Below are 14,146 nucleotides of genomic sequence, written 5' to 3'. Positions count from 1 at the left end.
GGAGAGGAGGAGTCAGTTTCGATTTGGGGCTGGGGGAGGGGAGTTCAGAGAATCCTAGGCTGGGATCCAAGCACCCTGAACCCCCCAGAAAGGCCAGATTGAGAGGTCCTGGCTCTGCCCACAAGCTCTGCTGTAGCCTGTGTTCCTGTGCCCAATAAACCTTCTGTTTTACTGGCTGGCTAAAATCACTGAGAGTCCCAGGAAGAAGGGTGCAGAGTCGGACTCCCCCACACTCCAAGAGCCAGGGGGATCAATGCCCGCGTCCTCCAGCGGCAAGGAAGCTGCGGGACCTCTCCTGGCTTTGCTTGGGTTAGAGGAAAGTGGTGAAGATAAGAACGGCCCTCCTGGGTGAGACCGATGGTCCATCTAGGCCACTATCACGTCTTCTGACAGTAACCGATGCCAGGCGCTTCAGAGGCAATGGCCAGAGCAGGCAATCGTCAAGTGATCTATCCCTGCGTTGTCTTCTGAAGTTTGGTGCTTGTTCCAGGGGCTAACTCTCAGCCCAGACACACTCCAGGGAGGGAGCGTTGGTGTTTGTGCCGAGGAGCGTGGCTGGGACTCGGACCCCCTTCCCCAGCTCTGGGTAGCACGCCCCCCTCCCCATTTCAGGCTGTGTTCTGCTTAAGGCCACAGAGCCCTTGCCTTTTTTTGCCCGGTGCCTGAGAGTCAGGCCAGCTGCGGGGAATTAGCTCAAGCGGCAGAGCGCTCGCTTTGCATGCTAGAGGTAGTGGGGGGCGATGCCCGCATTCTCCGAGCCTGTCGACTAAGGGCTCCTGATGAGCGTGGTGGACGGGAGAGCCGGCCATCTAACTTTTGGCCTTGCTGCCCGTAGCGGTCAGGCCGAAAAGCCACCCTCCCCAGGCCCACAGCCACCCAGGGGCTCCTCTGCACCATCTTGCCTCCACGAGTGCCGCACTCTGACCAGCTGAACCAGGCAAGCCACGGGAAGCTTCTCAACGTCTTCCCCTGGTGTGGGCTTGGATGCGAAAAGCACCTGGCCGTTCATCAGCTGTTGCAAGAAGTGTGCAGAGTAGGAGTAGCGATGGGGCTGTAGCTTTCCACAGCATCTCAATTTGGGCAGCTTTCCATTCCCCTTTTCTGTGTAATGTCCCTCCCACGGGTTTCACTTGCGGAGCTGTACGACTCTGGCAGGGTGGCCATTTAGAAATCTTTTCCTTGCTTTTCTTTTTCGCCTGGCCCCAGCGTTAGGACCGTTTGGGTGTTTCAGTGGGTGTGTTTTCCCATTTGGAGGCATTTGGAAGTTTGGAAGGGGAGCCGAAAGAGGAGTCTTTTTCACAAGCAAGTTGGCTTTCTGCACAGGTAGGGCCCTTGGCCGTAAAGCTTAGCTCCATCAGTGCGTCTGCATGGGGTTCCTCCAGTGCCTCAAGAGCCCGTGCTAAACTCTCGGTGTGGGCGTTTGGCTTGCGCCAGTCAGAGTGCGGTGCCTGCGTCTCCCCAGGGCCGGCTCCCGTGAGGCGCGCATAACTTGGGAGGAAAGGGGTAGAAGAGGATGCAAGTGAAGCTGACTTCGAGTGGTGGTGCCCCTGGGCGGAGTGGTCCTCCTGCTCCTTCCTGTCGGAGGGGTGGGCTTGGGGGGTCTGGCTGTGGGCGGTGGGAGGATGGTGTCCAGGGAAGTCCCAAAGGTCACCCTGCGCCGGCGGAGTGTGAAGCCTCTCCCCTAGGTTGGGGTGCCGAGGATTAAGCCTTCCTCTGTGGCTTGGGCTGGGGAGCGTGATCCGGTGTCGGGTCCATTTGGGTGGAGCTGGCGGCCGGCAAGAATTCGGGCCATCAGGTCAACCCTCTGTGGACAATGGGGGCGAGCCGGCAGGCCTGCGATTTTGGCTTTGCGGGTGGGCAGCTCAAGCCTGGCCTCCTACGAGCCTGGAAGGCAGCCGGCCGGGCTCACCCGTCTCCTCCCCGGGCCCAAGTTCCTTTCAGGCAGCAGGTGGAGCGAGGAGCCCAGGGAGGGGAGACCAAGGTGTCCGGAGTCTCGTCCTGCCCGGCGCCCAGCAGGGCTCTTGCCAGCTCCCGGCCCACCTGGTTTTGGCCTCTGCCACCCCTAGCAGTCAGCCAAAAGAGCAGAAGCCACCCCCCCCAGTGGCCAGCATGGGGCTTGAACCCATGACCTTGGCGTTATTAGCACCACGCTCTAACCAGCTGAGCTAGCCAGCCTACAGGAAGACCTTCCTTGCCTGACCCTTTTGGAAGGAGTCACCGGCTGGCGTGGGGAACGATGTGGCCTCCGTTATTGAATGGATGGATCAAGACGCCATTTGCCAAGGTAGGGGAATTAGCTCAAGTGGTAGAGCGCTCACTTCGCATGCGAGAGACAGCGGGGTCAATGCCCGTATTCTCCAGCGGCAAGGCAGCCACGGGACCTTCTCTTGCCCTTCTTTTAGAAGCCATGGACAGTCAGCCGGCTCAGCTCCTCCCGTGGCCTCCATCCCTCTCCCCGCTTGGCCTCCCAAAAAGACAGCCCTTGCGGAGCACAAAGCTCTTCCACCCCAGCCCTTCTCCCCCTTGCGCTGACTGGGAGGCTGGAGACAGCTGGGGGAAGTTAGCTCAAATGGAAGAGCAGGGGAGAAGTAGTCAGACCCAGACACACATTCTCCAGCCTGCTTTGCTCTGCTGTGCTCTGCTGGGCTGGGCTTTAGTGGGGGACCTGCACCTTTCTTTCTGAGCTCTCACTGGAGCACAATCCCTTTCCTCCTCCCTCCCTGCTAGTCTACGCCAAGCTCATTGGCCGGGAGGGAGAGCCACTCAAATACAGAATTACTCACATCCCAGGGGTCCATGAAGGGAATGAGGAGATGGGCGGGGTGGCACGCGATACCAGCTCAGCTGAGACCGTGAGACCTCGCAGCCTCCTGATCTTAGGCAGCATGGCAGCCGTGGAGCAGAGCAGAGCACGCAGACAGCTTGGAGACAGCCAAAGCGGGGAAGGGCTGCGTTGGTCTGGAAGAGGGAGTCGGTGGCTGTCTATCCTGGCGGAGGCAGGGTCGTTTTGCTGTATGCTGGGCCAGGGGCCAGGGAGCCTGCTAGAGTTGCTGAGCTGGGCCTGCTCCTGGCTTTGCTTGGGTTAGAGGAAAGTGGTGAAGATAGGAACGGCCCTCCTGGGTGAGACCGATGGTCCATCTAGGCCACTGTCACGTCTTCTGACAGTAACCGATGCCAGGCGCTTCAGAGGCAATGGCCAGAGCAGGCAATCGTCAAGTGATCTATCCCTGCGTTGTCTTCTGAAGTTTGGTGCTTGTTTCAGGGGCTAACTCTCAGCCCAGACACACTCCAGGGAGGGAGCGTTGGAGTTTGTGCCGAGGAGCGTGGCTGGGACTCGGACCCCCTTCCCCAGCTCTGGGTAGCACGCCCCCCTGCCCCCCATTTCAGGCTGTGTTCTGCTTAAGGCCACAGAGCCCTTGCCTTTTTTTGCCTGGTGCCTGAGAGTCAGGCCAGCTGCGGGGAATTAGCTCAAGCGGCAGAGCGCTCGCTTTGCATGCAAGAGGTAGTGGGGGGCGATGCCCGCATTCTCCGAGCCTGTCGACTAAGGGCTCCTGATGAGCGTGGTGGATGGGAGAGCAGGCCATCTGACTTTTGGCCTTGCTGCCCGTAGCGGTCAGGCCGAAAAATCAAAAGCCTCCCCAGGCCCACAGCCACCCAGGGGCTCCTCTGCACCAGGGCCGGCTTTAGGAAGTGCGGGGCTTGTACTCACTGGGTGGTGCTCCGAGTCTTTGGCGGCAGGTCCTTCACTCACTCCAGGTCTTTGGCGGCACTGAAGGACCCGCCGCTGAAGTGCCGCCGAAGACCCAGAGCGCCGCCAGGTGAGTAAAAATTAAGAAGGCGCCTCTAGCCAGGGAAGGGATTCTCACTGGACGTGGGGCCCTCTTAGGCGCGGGGCCCGATTCGGAGGAATTGGTGAAATAGGCCTAAAGCCGGCCCTGCTCTGCACCATCTTGCCTGAGCGAATGGAAGTGGAGCCTGGAACTGAGCTGAGGCGCTGAGGGCTATTTGCTCTGCGTGCTTCACATGGAGGTGAAAACACGGGGCACAGATCTTTGAGCACAACCCTTGTCCTGAGGAATGGAGGGGGCTGCACAAAGAGAGACCGGCTCTCCCTGGCGGGGCTGCAGCGGCTCTTCACAGGGTCAGTCCCACTGGCAATTCGTACCAGAGTTTTGAAAGCCTCCTTTTCTGGCCTGGTTCCGCTCTCTTTAGGGAGACTGGCGGCCCCAAATTTCCCATAAACCATCATCGCGAGGCCAACCTGAGCATGGACACCTGCTCCGCACCCCGGGGTGCAGCCCTGAACTCCGGAAATCAGCTACGCTCAGCTGCCCACCCAACAAGCGTTACACGCAGGAGCCTTCGTGCCCCGCGTGTTCAGGTCGCTCCCAGCACCAGCTTTAAACTCCGCTGCTCAGTTCTAAGCTTTGGCCACACGGGGGCAGCCCGGAGCTCAGCCAACGCCTCCCGGTGCTGGTTGCATTTCCCGCTCCTCGTGGCAGGTTCACACCGCACAGGCAGATCTCTGAATCGGAGCTGAACCGTTCCCCAAATCCGGCGCTTTAGCAGCAGCTTTGCTAGGAAAGCGCTGACGTCCCCAAGTAAAGTAAAAGCCAGAGCGCTGTGTCCAGGATCTCCTATTGGGCCCCTCACCGTGGTGTCTGTCAGGCACAAGGAGAAACCAGGGAAATGTTTTCATGGCGTTTAAGGGCAGAAGGGGCCATTAGCTCAGCTAGTCTGACCCCCGAATATCACAGAATTACACCATGACACGTATTGATCCCACAGACCTTAGATAGATCAAAGCGTTTCAGCCCTCAGGAAGGAGGCTAAACTGGGTGCCAGAGGCAGCGAACAAGGGGCCCCCAAGGCAATGGCAGGGAGCTGACGAGGTGAAATATGCCCAGATGATCCCAGCTGGCGACCCACCCCCATGCTACAGAGGTGGGAGTCCCTGTTCCTCCTGCCCTTAAGAATCTCTGGTGGTAAGTGGGTCCCCCCAGTTCCCCAGATAAGAATCCTCCATGTGGTTTCCCTGGCTTCACCTCCAGATAAGAACATTGTGTGGAGGGGGTGGGAGGCAGGTTGTCTGGCAGATCTGTAAAGGGGGACTGTGTCTCCCTGTCTGGCCCAGGCTCCTTGGAGGAAGTGATCTCAGTGTGTCTGGCTGTCTCCATTCTTCCCGCCCATAAGAATCCCTGGTGTGTGGGTGCACCCTAGACCATTAAGGATCTCTGGTGGGTGGGTGTCTCTCTCCCCCTAGTCAGGATCTCTGGGGCGTGGCTGTATAAAAAGAGACTTTGACTCACCCAGGCTGGGCTGCCATCATGGAACAGACCAGGACCTTCTGTGGAGGGTTTGCGTCCCTCCAAGGCCGTGATCTCAGTGTGTGTGGGTGTCCCTGTCCCTTCAACCCTTAACAATCCCTGGTGCGTGGGTGTGCTGGGCCCCATTACAATCCCCTCTGTCTTACCCCCCATGAGGGATCCGGTGGATGTGGGTGTTCTCCATGCTACTGGGGGTGTCTGGTGCCCCTGTCCCTCCTGGTTAATAGTGGAGTGTGTGGGTGTCCCCCAGCTCATTAAGGATCCGTGTTGTGCGGATGCCCCCGTTCTTCTCATTAAGAATGGTGCAACGGAGCATATGGGTGTCCCCCCCACCCCATGAGCTAGCTCCCGTGTGTGGTTCCCCTGCCCCCATCCAGGCTCTGTGGTGTGTGGGTGTCGCTGTTCCTCTTTTCAAGATCCGTGTTGCTTGGGTGCGTCCCTCCCCCCAAGTCAGATTCCCCAGCATGTGGGTGCTCCCATCCCCCTCCAGGCTCTGCGGGGTTGGGGTGGGGTCTAAGAAGAGACCATGTCTCACTGTCTTCCCAGGCTATGCTGCAGGGGCTATTCACAGGCACGATCCCACTACTGATCAGCACAGGAGTTTTGACCTGCTCCATTTCTGACTTGGGTCGGTTCACCCCTCTTTAGGCAACCTGGGGACCCCAAGCTTCCCCGAGATCACCATATTGATGCTGAATGTAGTGCTGACACCCAATCGGCACAGCCCCCTGCAGCCCAGAACTCTTGAGCTCAACCAATCCGCCACCCTGTCTCAGCCTCCCCAGGCGCTGGGATCACAGGCACCAGCCATGGAGCCCAGCTTGTTTTATGGCCTGGCAGCTGGAGCTTTAAACTCTGCTTGTGAGCTCTGTGCCTTGGCCAGACGGGGACAGCCTGGAACTGGGAAATGCTCCTGCTTCCCCCGCCCCCGTCTCATGTCGAGCTGCAGGCGCCGCTGTCCTCCCATGTAAGATCCCGGATGTTTCAGTGCCCCCCATCCCCCGTCCAGGAGCCCAGGTGTTGGGGTACCAATGCCCCCCAGACAGAATCCTGGCTGTGTGGGTGTCCGTCCATCTGCAGAGGATCTCGGAGTGTGGATGCCCTTGTCCCCCCCATACAACATCCTGGGTGTGTGGGTGCCACTCTCCCCCCCAGTAGATCTCTGGTGGGTGGGTCCCCAGGGTGTGAGTGCTCCCATCCCCCGATACAGGCTGGGGGGGGGTATAACTGGCTCTCCCTGTCCTGCCCAGGCGGTGCTACAGCAGCTGTTCACAGGGGCAGCAACCCCACTGTCACCCTGCAGCTTTAACCTGCTCCAGGGGTGACCTACTTCACCCTCCTGTGGGAGCCTGGGGACCCCGAACTGCCCAGAATCACCTGATTGATGCTGAGCTTAGCACAGACACTGGCTCAGTCTGGCAGGGAGCTGCCCTGAGCCCTGACAACCAGCTTCCCTCCGCCTCCTGCTGCCCAGCGAGGATCCCACGCGAGAGGCTTCCTGCCCAGTTTGTTCAGGAGCGTCCCAGGCTCCAGCTGTAAACTCTGCTGGTCAGTTCTAACCTTTGGCCACATGGGGGCGGCACTGACGGTCCCATCTAAACGCTGTTTGCGATCGACCCTTCGGATCGCAGATTGTAACCCGCGGGCAGATCTCTGAGTGCAGCCAAATCCCTCCCCAAACTGAACATTGAAGCAGCAGCTCCCATTGGAAAGATCAGGATTTTTGCCTTTAAAAACAAGGAAAATGTCTCCAGCGAGAGACTGAAGAAGCTCAATTGATTTCATTGACTGGAGGTTAAGAGACGATTTAATCACTGGTTTAAATACGTTTTACAAATTCCCAGAAGGAGGAATATGTGATTTCAAGGGTTCTTTAATTCACCAGACAAAGGTTGAACAAGACCCCATTGGCTTGCAGTTGATGTCAGAAAATCCCAACTGGAAATGACCATTTTTTAACCGTGAGGCTAATTATCTAGTGGAACAAGCTCCGCAAGGGAGGTGGTAAATTCCCCATCACTTGCAGTTTGTAAATCAAGACTGCAGCTCTTGCTGCAAGATACCTGGTGTGTGGGTGTCCCTGTTCTGTGTTTCAGGTCCCTGGTACATGGTGCCTCCCTCCCACCAGTTCAGGATCCCCACATGAACTAGCTCCCGTGTGTGGTTTCCCCTGCCTGCCCCCATCCGGGATCTGTGGGTGTCTCTGTTCCCCTTTTCAAGATCCATGTTGCTTGGGTGTGTCCCTCCCACCAGTTCAGGATCCCCACAATGGGAGCTCCCATCCCGCCAGCCAGGCTCTGCGGGGGAGGGGGGTGTATAAAAAGAGACCGTGTCTCACTGTCTTGCCCAGGCTACGCTGCAGGGGCTATTCACAGGCACAACCCCACTACTGATCGGCACGGGAGTTTTGACCTGCTCCGTTTCCGACCTGGGCCGGTGCACTCCTCCTTAGGCAACCTGGGGACCCCAAGCTTCCCCGGGATCACCATATTGATGCCAAGCTTAGTGCGGACACCCGTTCGGCACAGCCCCCCGACCAGGCCAGAGAAAGCAGCAGGTTTCTCGTATTGTTTCCCACTCTTGTTTTCTTGACTAGTTTCTCCTCTGCACCAACTTGCTATTTTTCCCTTTGTGAGTCTGCCTAGCTCAGTTGGCAGAGCATCAGACTTTTAATTTGAGGGTCCAGGGTTCAAGTTCCTGGTCAGGTGATAAACTACTCACTAAAATCTTAAACTGTGTTTCTGGAGTCCTCTTTGATGTTACTTTTTCTCTGCAGGATTTTCCCTTTCCTCAGAAGGGCCTTTTTGTGTGTGGGTTTGAAGGGGCAACTTCCTGACAGCCCCTCTGTCCTTGCAGCCTGGAGGAATAAAGGCCTCTGGGCATAGAGCATGTTCCTCCCCTGCACACACACACACACACACACACATACAAACACACAGAATATCCCTAAGGAATTAGAATCACCTGCTGCCTTCCCCTGTCCTGCTGGATCCCCAAATGTGGATGCTCTTCAGTCTAAACCCATGTCCCCTCTTTTCCCAGTGCCCCTCAGATCCAACCCTCAGTCCCTCCTATGCTCACTGCTCCTCACTCCCAACCAGAGCCTGCTCCTCTTCACCCTTCTCCTCTGTCCCAACCCACAGCCTCCTCCTACTCCCAGTGCCCCTCAATCCCAACCCACAGGCCGCCCCTCCTCACGCTGCTCCTCAATCCCAACCCACGGCTCCCGCTTTCCCTCCAGCAGCAGGTGCTTCAGACCCCCTCAGGAAGATTTTCTTGCAAGGTTTCGGGTATGAGTCTGCATGTGGATTTTACAGTATGTTGGAAAGATGTTGGGTTACTTTCCGAAATGATCACTTTTGGCTGGTGTTGGATTCCCAGTCTCCATGTTACAGGGGCAGGCAGGGCCGGCTCTAGGCACCAGCCTACCAAGCACATGCTTGGGGCGGCGCCTTGGGAGGGGGCGGCGCCGGCCGCGCCGCTGGGGGGGGTGGAGATTAAGGCGGGCCGCGCCGTTGGTGGGGGCTCGGGTCGCGCCGCTCGGGAGGGGGAGGGGGAGGGGGCTCGGGCGGCGGGCCGCGACGCTGGGGGGACGGGGGCTCACGCCGCTCGGGGGGACGGGTTCTAGGGCTGCTCGGGGGGCTCGGGCTGCGCCGCTCGGGAGGGGGCGGGGGCGAGGGCCGCGCGGGGGGCTCCGGCTGCGCCGCACGGGAGGGGGGCGGGGGCTAAGGCGGTGCTCCGCGCCGCTCGGGAGGGGCGGGGGCTAGGGCCGCTCGGGGGGCTCGGGCTGCGCCGCTCGGGAGGGGGGCGGGGGCTAAGGCGGCGCTCCGCGCCGCTCGGGGGCAGAGGGCTCACGCCGCGCCGCTCGGGGGGGGGAGGGCTCGCGCCGCGCCGTTCGGGGGGCTTGGGCTGCGCCGCTCCGGAGGGGGGCGGGGCTAAGGCCGCGGGCCGGGCGCGTGGCTGGGGGGTGGGGCTCGGGCGGCTCTCCGTCTCCCCCGGGGGTGGGGGATCGGGCTGCGGGCCGCCTCCCTGGGGGGGGCTAGGGCGGCGCTGCGCTGTGCTGCTCGGGCTGCGGTCGGCGCCGCTCGGGGGGGGCGGCGCTCTTCTTTTCTGCCTGGGGCAGCAGAAAAGCTAGAGCCGGCCCTGGGGGCAGGAGAAATAAAGGGTTGTTATCCTTGCTGTGTGACTTGAGGGCAGCAGAACTGTGCTTGGCAGACGCCGATGGAGGGACTCACCCTCAATTCAATAGCACTTGCTCGGCAGGGGACAGGGGTTCCAAAGCCAAGTGGGCCGGGGCTTGGGTCCCAATACTAAAATTTAGGTGTTAGACCAACGTTAGGACAGGGTGGCTGTGGAGGGATGAGTGAGTCCCTAGACAACATAGTGAGTACGGGGCCTCCTTATTTTCCTCCTTTTCCACCCAGGATGGCAGGTGAACTCTACAGAGGCACCTCTGGGCTTGCACTGACTAAGGACAACAGCTGTGAGTGGGGTGCAGAGAGGGGATGGCTCATGTTAAAGGACTTTTGGTTGCCGGACTTACGAACCGTAGGGAGAAGGACACTGCCCAGCTTATTTGGGGGGTGGGACTTTCCCTCATGGTTTATGTTTATGTGTTGGGGCTGCTGACATGACTTCTGCTAACCCTGGGCTTACATTGCAGTGTAGACATACCCTGAGAGGGCATCTAGACTGTGACAAAATCCCTGTGGCCCGGCTGGCCTGGATGATCTGATTTGGGCTCCTGGGGCTCAGACTGGAGCCCAGGCTCGGAGACCCTCACCCCTCGTGGGGTCTCAGAGGCTGGGCTGAAGCCCAAGTGTCTACACTGTAATTTTATAACCCTGCAGCAGAAGCCCCACAAGCCTGAATCAACTGACCCAGGGTTTGAGAATAGTGACTTGGGTGTGTTAATGGCAGTGTAGACATAATGCTAGGCTATGTCCACACTGCAATGAAACACCCACGGCTGCCCCGTGCCAGTGCAGGCTCCCAGGCTAGGGCCGTGGGGTGGTAAATTTGCACTGTAGTCATCTCGGCTCTAGCTCAATACTGGGCTCTGGGAGCCCTCAAGGTTGGGAGGGAGTTTAGCAAGTGAAAAAAGTAAAATGGCAGTGGAGTATTACCCTGGACTCACTGGCATTTCTCCACTGGTCTGTCTGCTTTGGGGCAGTGACAGAACCATATCCTGCTGCATTTGTTATTTCAAAGGGCGGTTTAGGATTTTCATTCTTACACACAGTGCACAAAGCAGGACTCAACCCTTGGTGGAAACTAAATTAGCCGCTCACAGATTCTGGCAGCCCCAATGAGCCATTTGGTGTGAGAGCTCAGACCTGCCCTGTCCCAGAGGGAGGGGGTCATCTGCGAGGGGCTTAGAACACTCATGTACCAGCTCCTAACTCCCAAACTTTCAGTAACTCTGTTATCAGTGCCTGTGAGTGTAATTTAAACCATAAAAACAGCCACCCTGGGCTAGACCAGGGGTCCCTACAGCTCCTTATTTTGTCTTCTGACAGTAGCCCATACCAGGTGCCCCAACAGCCAGTCAATAAGGCACCACTGGGAGTTGAACCCACAAACTCCTGTTTATGAAAGAAGTGTTTTAGCCAGCTAAGCCATGGTGCCTGCTTGTGACTAAAGTGTCATGTCTGCCCAAACCTGACTCCCTGCCATCCCCACTGGGGCCTGACAAGCTTTGCTTATGTTTGGATTCTGCAAAGCAGAGGAGCAGGTGACGTTTTCCTTGCAAGTTGTGTGTGTGTGAATCTTTGTCCAGGTCTGCACTACAAAGTTATTTCAGCAGAATTATATTGCTCAGGTGTTTGAAAAACACACAACGCTCCCTCGGTCAGCAGCTTGTGGCTGGTGCACACACTGCAATGCCACGTCTGGCGACAAAACTGCCCTGTTTTGGTGACAAAATAAAACCACCTCGACGAGAAGCTTAGAGCTTTTTGCAGCAAACTTAAAGTGACAAATTGTCAGTGTAGACGCTGCTGTTCATTATATCACCATAACCGGCCTCCTCCAGTATCCCACAATGCCCTCTGTGAACTCGCCTGCCCTGCATTCCTGCTACAGAGGCTGGGCCCCTCCCCTTTCATCGCTCTGGGAAGTTCTGACAGCTGAGCCTGCTGCTCTGCTCTGGCAACCAGGAGCAAATCACTGCCATGGATGCTGCTCTCTCCCGCCCTGCGAACACAGAGCAGGTGGCGGGAGCTTCCTTACAGTGGCGGGGGGGGGCACTGGCATCAGAACTGTGGTGCCACCATGACACCCCTTCCCTAAGGCCCCACACTCACTCCACCCTTCTCCCTGAGGCCCCCAACCCCACACCACCCCTTCTCCCTGACGCCTCGTCCTACCCCTCCCCCAAGGCCTCACCCACAGAACCCCTCTTCCCCCCAAGACTCCACTCTGTCCACCCTTCTGTCGTTCATCCTTACGGCTTGTAAAAAGTAGTGGGGCCATGGCCCTCTAAACCCCCATGAGCCAGCACCCCTGACACCGAGCCAGGCAGGTAGCAGCCTGTGTGTGTGTGACAGAGACTGCTGTGCTGTGTTGAGCCAGTGAGGGAAGCGGGGGCTGATATCGGTGCTGTCCCCCTCCCCCTGCCTCAGGACTGGTTGCTTCCAGCAGCTGTCAGAACTTAGAGACCGCGCGCCGACACGCTCACTCTTCTCTAACACACACACTCCCTCTCCCCCCACACACACAGTCTCTGCCCCATCACACACACTTCAGGTGAAAAGCGGCTGTCAATGTAGTAGGATGTGATGCTGTAACAACCCATGAGACATTGCAAACCCTTCCCAAAGCACCCTGCAGCCAGTTGCACAGTGGGATAGTGCACTGCTCTCTGTGGCCATCCAAGAGTTGCTAGCGTGGATGTGCTCTGGTGACACAAGCCGCATAGTGTGGATATGCAACAGCAGTTTAATTAAAATGCTTTAAGTAAAGCCGCATAACTCTGTTGTATAGACACAGCCTGAGAGTGAGACAAGACCTAGCTCCTGTTGACACCAAGGATGCTCAGCCACTGAAACTAAATTGTTAAATTTAAACAACTGCAAGTTCCTCCATAGTTGGCAGGACTCAACCCCGAGCAGGGAGCCACCAATGGATTTCTTATCTATCACCTTAATCACTCAGCCACAACTACTTGCTTTATGCAGTTTTCTCACTACACTCTAGTTCTGATCTCACTGAGGGATCATTTCCAATTGTTTAACCAGACCAGCTTCCACACCACACTCACTGCTGTGCGTGTGTCCATGGCTGAACAGCAAGAATTCCTGCCCATTTCCCTTCTGGCTGGAGTATGATGAGAATATGTTTGTGGTTAATGACGTTGCTGAGGATTGTTGTCCCTTTCCTGCCTTGATTAATCCTGCCTTAATTCAGACAGTCCCTTTCCCGCCATATCCCCAGCACATCAGTGATTGCGATAGCAGGGGGCAGGTTTTCTCTGGGGCACTGAGCTTTGCCAGGGGGTTGGTGGCTCCTTTCTTTCCTCACCCTGGAGTAAACTCAACTTTTTATTCCATCCCTGATGTTTCATGGAATAACAACAGCAGCATGAAGAAAGAGGTGGGCACAGCGGGTCTCGGGGGGGAGCAGAGAGGTGCAAGCGGTGGGCTGGGCTGGGCAGGGGAAGGGACAGAGAGGCGTGGGTGGCAGGTAGGATGGGTTTCACAGGAGAGGACAAAGAGGTGTGGGTCGTGTGCAGGGCGGGTCTCAGGGGAGGGGCAGAGAGGTGTGGGTGGTGGTCAGGGCGGGTCTCAGGGGAGGGGCAGAGAGGTGTGGGTGGTGAGCAGGGCGGTTCTCAGGGGAGGGGCAGAGAGGTGTGGGTGGTGGGCAGGGCAGGTCTCAGGGGAGGGGCAGAGAGGTGGGTGGTGGGCAGGGCAGGTCTCAGGGGAGGGGCAGAGAGGTGGGTGGTGGGCAGGGCAGGTCTCAGGGGAGGGGCAGAGAGGTGGGGGCGGTGAGCAGGGCGGTTCTCAGGGGAGGGGGAGAGAGGTGTGGGTGGTGGGCAGGGCGGGTCTCAGGGGAGGGGCAGAGAGGTGTGGGTGGTGGTCAGGGTGGGTCTCGGGAGGGGCAGAGAGGTGTGGGTGGTGGGCAGAGCAGGTCTCAGGGGAGGGGCAGAGAGGTGTGGGTGGTGGGCAGGGCGGGTCTCAGGGGAGGGGCAGAGAGGTGGGGGTGGTGGGCAGGGCAGGTCTCAGGGGAGGGGCAGAGAGGTGTGGGTGGTGGGCAGGGCAGGTCTCAGGGGAGGGGCAGAGAGGTGTGGGTGGTGGGCAGGGCGGGTCTCAGGGGAGGGGCAGAGAGGTGTGGGTGGTGGGCGGGGCGGGTGTCACGGGAGGGGCAGAGAGGTGTGGGTGGTGGGCGGGGCGGGTGTCACGGGAGGGGCAGAGAGGTGTGGGTGGTGGGCAGGGCAGGTCTCAGGGGAGGGGGCAGAGAGGTGGGTGCGGTGGGCAGGACTGGTGTCAGGGGAGGGGGCAGAGAGGTAGGGGTGGTGGGCAGGGCAGGTCTCAGGGGAGGGGCAGAGAGGTGGGGGTGGTGGGCAGAGCAGGTCTCAGGGGAGGGGCAGAGAGGTGTGGGTGGTGGGCAGGGCTGGTCTCAGGGGAGGGGCAGAGAGGTGGGGGCGGTGGGCAGGGCGGGTCTCAGGGGAGGGGCAGAGAGGTGGGGGCGGTGGGCGGGGTGGGTCTCAGGGGAGGGGCAGAGAGGTGGGGGTGGTGGGCAGGGCAGGTCTCAGGGGAGGGGCAGAGAGCTGTGGGTGGTGGGCAGGGCAGGTCTCAGGGGAGGGGGCAGAGAGGTGGGGG

General features: G+C 58.8%; 1 non-coding gene across 1 annotated transcript; it reads right to left on the bottom strand.

Moving 5' to 3' along the window:
* Positions 1–2,101: 2,101 nt before the first annotated feature.
* Positions 2,102–2,175, bottom strand: TRNAI-AAU. Its single transcript has one exon. It is a non-coding gene; the product is annotated as a tRNA-Ile (tRNA).
* Positions 2,176–14,146: the final 11,971 nt, after the last annotated feature.

Source organism: Mauremys mutica, chromosome 22 (assembly GCF_020497125.1).
Source record: "Mauremys mutica isolate MM-2020 ecotype Southern chromosome 22, ASM2049712v1, whole genome shotgun sequence".
Taxonomy (NCBI): Eukaryota; Metazoa; Chordata; order Testudines; family Geoemydidae; genus Mauremys; species Mauremys mutica.
Note: the sequence above shows the minus strand (reverse complement) of the source record. Positions and strands in the feature narration are given on the sequence as shown.